General features: G+C 45.2%; 1 protein-coding gene across 1 annotated transcript in view; it reads left to right on the top strand.

The window, feature by feature from the left end:
• LOC134080646 (cytokine receptor common subunit gamma-like) overlaps positions 1-5,000 on the top strand; it is a 20,442-nt gene that overhangs the window by 5,448 nt on the left and 9,994 nt on the right. The window lies entirely within an intron of this gene.

Genomic DNA, 5,000 nt, shown 5'->3' with positions numbered 1-5,000 from the left:
AGTCCTAGAATTCAAAACCACATTCACCTTGTTCCTGTTGAATTTAGGCTGCGAGCAGTGTCCAAAGGACAACACCAAAGACTTTACCGCGTCCCCCGCCTGCTTTCGTATGCAAATTGGGAAATAGAAACAGCCGTGTTGAAATGCTCCAATCTGAACAGAGCTCAGATAACACGTAATAGGCGCCCATCCCCCTTTAGATACACCCCCTCTCATTTGCATACCTTCGATTAATAATTCTTGTTAAACTGCTCTTACGATGCTAGTATCTAGATATGTGGTCTATGGCAGAGCCGTTGTAATGCTAGCGTTATTACAGCTAACTTTGGAGAGTTACTATACTAAGAAATGTACTGATAAAACTTACCAATCTAACACATTCATTCTGTTGGGGAATCTGCTGCACTTCATCTTCGTCAGAACCTTCTTCTGACTCGGTTTATACATGTACGGCTGTATTCCTTATTTAAATCTATTGTTGATAGCTTTATCAAAGACTTTGGCTTTATTTACCAGCAGTAAACGTAGTTTCACTTTGCTCTAGCTTCAGACCGGTGGATTGAGCCAATCAACTTTCAGGACATATCGGCCAATAGACCAATCAGCGCGCATCTCATTTGAATATTCATGAACTTGCTGAGTGGGCGGGAAAAACAAACTGTTTCATTGCAAGGCTTATTTATGACCTTGTATTAGGCGATCTAGCAGTGCTCCTGGGGCGTTTTCAGCCCCACAAACTTACATATGACATTATTTAGGCTCAAAGATCAATTTGTAATGGTCAAAAAAAAGTTTTTCATCAAATAATCACCAAACAATATTCAAACCAGAACAGTTGCACCCCAGACTGTTATGAAACCTTTTAACCAGACGAGTCATATGGAGGCCTAGGCTATTTTCAGTGTCATTTTACTATTACCTGTACCATACTTTCCCGACTATTAGCCGCGGTTTATACATTGATTTTGCTAAATTTCTTCAGCAATGAGGTTAATATTTGGGGGCAGTTAATATGGTATTAATATGTTTTTTTTTCTTTTAACTTGCATAAAACACTGTCCTGCGGCTTATACACAATGCGGCTAATACACAGGAAATTACTGAAAGCTCCTTGGTTATTGCACGGGCTATCTTTTTTATGCTGGCATATATCGTTTTCAGGACAGTATTGACTACCCATTTGGGAAAGTATGATGCCATCATGCTTGTATATATCTTACAGCCTTTATGTCAAGGAAACATACTTTGTGTGTCATGGTTGTTGCATTCATGTGACCTAGACCTACAGTACTGTATCTATTCAAAAAGCACAGCTGTTCTGTTTAAACCATGATCAACTTTTGATTCTTTGATTTGAAAACCATGTTTCATTATTTTAGACTGCTATTACTGTAAATTAGACGTTCAGCCCAAAATGGGATGCCATGTTGAAATGTGCTGCAATTTCAAAACTCGGGAATTACTCGGCAACTGTACAGCTTGCTTCATATCTTCGTATGTGATAAGGTCTACTGATACAAGGTTTGCCATGTGTTCGTGAGATATGCCACTAAGAGTAATGGGTGGAGATGATGAAGTGCTCTGTGCAGAATGGAAATATGTAATGAAATGTCATGTATGTCCTACGGTGTTCATTTTAGGACATCCGCAGATCTCAGACTCAGGTGTCAGACTTAGAAAAACCTCTGTCATCTTCAGACAAAACAGCGTCAGTGTCAGAAAACCTCTGTCATCTTCAGACAAAACTGCTTCAAAACAAACGTACTCATTGTGTCAGAAAAAACTGCTTCAAAACAAACGTACTCATTGTGTCAGAAAAAACACAGCCTCAGACAAAACTTTTTTTCAGAAACGGTTCATTTAGCAGTTTTGTCTGAAGATGACAGAGGTTTTCTGAGTCTTTTTAACGACGTCCCAGTTGGAGAGACAGCAGATGTGAGGACAATCTAGGCGCTCACTCTCACGTTAGGTGCACCAGTGCCACACAGCCATTTTCCTTAACAATTTAGAACCCTGGAGGGGTTGAGGTCAAGGCTCTGCGCGGGCCAATCAAATTCTTCCACACCAAGTGTAACCGGTGGTTTCCGCTCTGCGTTGTGATTGGTCAGCTGCATCAGCTTTACGAGAGTCAGGCACAACATACTGGAACCTCTTTGTGTTGGTGAGGGGGTCTTTGGAAACTCGGTAGAGAATTCCATCTCTAAGCTGGAACCTCTCCCATTGACGCAGCATCTTCAAGGCCAGATGGTTCTCTTGAGCACGTTCACGCCTTGACGGTGTCAGTTTCCGGTCAATCACTCTGGAAACGGCCACATCCTGTAGCTGGCGGGCTCTCCGCTCATCCGTCGACCAAGTGTGAAGTGTGTCCTGACCACAATTCCCTAGGCTTGTCAGATGGTCACTGAGGGAAATGGCCCGCTGCTGAGCCCCATGTTCCCAAGCATCACACCTGACATGGAAAGAGGTTGATCGACACACAGGGAAGAGTCAGTCACGGTCTGAGGATTACAGGTGAGGCGGAACATGTCCTGAACACAGCCGTTGTCCACTTCAGAAGCTCATTGCAGCAGATCTAAGTAGGACTCAGACAAGAGCCGGTGACTGACAAGTTTTACAAAGGGGTCACGACTCAAAGCATCAGGAACCACATTCTTCATCCCAGGAACATGTTTGATGTCAAAAGTGTATGGCGCCAGCTTTGAGACCCACCACTGTTCACATGCATCTAACTTGGGCTTTGTCAGAATGTACGTGAGAGGGTTGTTGTCGGTCCAGATGGTGAAGGTGTGACCTTTGAGCCAGTGACTAAACTTATCACACACGGCCCACTTCAAAGCCAAAAATTCAAGCCGATGTGCTGGATATTTGGCCTGGCTTCGACTAAGAGACTTGCTGGCGAGTGCTATAGACCTGGCCCTGTCTTCACCCTCTGGAACCTGAGACAAAACGGCCCCCAAGCCATCAAGGGAAGCGTCAGTGCACAGGATGAATGGTTGGCTGAAGTTCGGATGGGCTAGAACAACACTGGTCATCATAGGGATGTTAACCGGTGACTGTTTGACCGATGGTTGACCGTATCCACGTTAACCGACCAAAGTTGTCGCTAGTCGGTTAACAAAAAAAAAAAAGAGGCATCTTTAAATTAGGCTAAAGACAGTGGACTAAACGTTACTACTAGCCTGGTCCTAACCATCCCATAATACTACCATTTCATTTCGTATTATGGTCTGGAATTTCTTTGCTCTGAAGCGCTTGCAGGAAGCGGGAAGTAACGCCCAGTTCTGGTTTGAATTGATTGGACAGCTCTCACCCAATCGGCGATAGTTACTCATAACAACATAGCGCAGGCGTTTAACGTCATCGTCACGAGCGCCCTCCCCCTTTCGCCCCCACCAACCCGTCTCTTCGTTTATTGGCTGCTTTCTGGAGGGGGGGGGCGTTCTGTTACAATTCTACCGAGCAGAATGCTCCACAGAGGAGCACGGCCAGACTCGTAGTGGAGGCAATCCTTGGCCGGAAGTACGTGGATGGCTCGCGAGGCTACGTTACTACAGCTAGCCATCTCATTCCAAGAAGATATTTTTTTCGTGAAGTTAACAAATTATCCCTCACACTCAATTTTTCATAACTCGCCTGCTTGTAGGCTAGGCTATGTAATAAACCAATGAAAACATTTGGCACGAGGTCACAGCGGTGGCCGGTGCGTCTTTTGCAATCTGGAAGTGCGCTGTTTTATCCATTGGTTTTATCGTGTTGCAGTCTAGGCAACTTTCCGCATAAGATGGGCTTAGATTTGGAAAGACATTACATCTACATTTCAGGAAGGGTCATCAATGGTAACAGATAAGGTAATGATCATCTTTCGTTGTTATTGTTAGCACTTCTTCAAACTAAGCTGCGTCTCTTCGTAGCTGTCATTTTCATAAGTGAGCCGCGGCCATTTCAGCTTCAAATGAGCTTCTAACGCTAACGCCTTTATTTGCAACGCGATCACCTTGTACCCAAACCATTTTCGGAGCGAAGGAACCATTTGTCCTCCACTTACAAGCTCCTTGGTTTGCAGGACTCATGTTTGGCGCTGTAGGGGATTTAAAAAAGTGACTTAAGTGAAAGGGCGGCGCCGGGGCTGTGTGTAGCCTATGAGCGGGGGACAGAGAGATGAGAGTTGGGAAATTGCGTTGCTGTTATTTCAAATAGCATAATTTATTTTAAACGAATCGGTTAACCGGTTTCAACCGAGCCTCGGTGGTCGGTCAAGAAAATTTGTAGTTTTCGCCATCCCTAGGTCATCAGTGCCCCCTTGAGGTCCTCAAAAGCTTTAACACAGGCTGGAGTCCAATCACCCGGAGTCAGCTCACGGTAAGTACCAGGCCTCTGGAGCTTCCTGTCATGCCTACCCCTACGTTTCTGTCCAGCAATCAGGGCAAACAGTGGTTTGGCGATGGAGGAACAGCCAGGGATGAAATGTTGGTAATACATCACCATTCCCAGGAAGGAGCGAACTCTCCTCTGGGAAGGCGTGCACCCATCCGCTATCATGAGATCCTGTGTGGTGAAGCTTGAGATGACGTCAACCTTCTCCTGATCGACAGACACACCAGCCATATTCACGATATGCCCCAAAAACTTGACAGACTTGCGCAAAAAGTGGCACTTCTTCTGGGAGAGCTTCAGATTATGTGCCCTCAACCTGGTGAATGTAACCTCAAGATGCCACAGGGCCTCAGCCTCAGATGGAGCAAAGACTAGGAGATCATCCAAGTAGCATAAAAGGGTGGAAAAGTTGAGGTCACCAAAAATGCTCATCATCATGCGCATGTATGAAGCTGGACTGTTACACAGACCTTGGGGGAGTCTATTATACAGGCTGAGTGGTGTTGTGAAGGCTGTGTACTTCTTGTCAGACTCATGGAGGGGAATATTATAAAACCCAGATGTCAAATCCATGGTGCTGAACAGTGCATTCCCACCAAGGGCAGCGAGACAGTCAGACTGGTGTG

This window comes from Sardina pilchardus, chromosome 5 (assembly GCF_963854185.1).
Source record: "Sardina pilchardus chromosome 5, fSarPil1.1, whole genome shotgun sequence".
Taxonomy (NCBI): domain Eukaryota; kingdom Metazoa; phylum Chordata; class Actinopteri; order Clupeiformes; family Clupeidae; genus Sardina; species Sardina pilchardus.
Note: the sequence above shows the minus strand (reverse complement) of the source record. Positions and strands in the feature narration are given on the sequence as shown.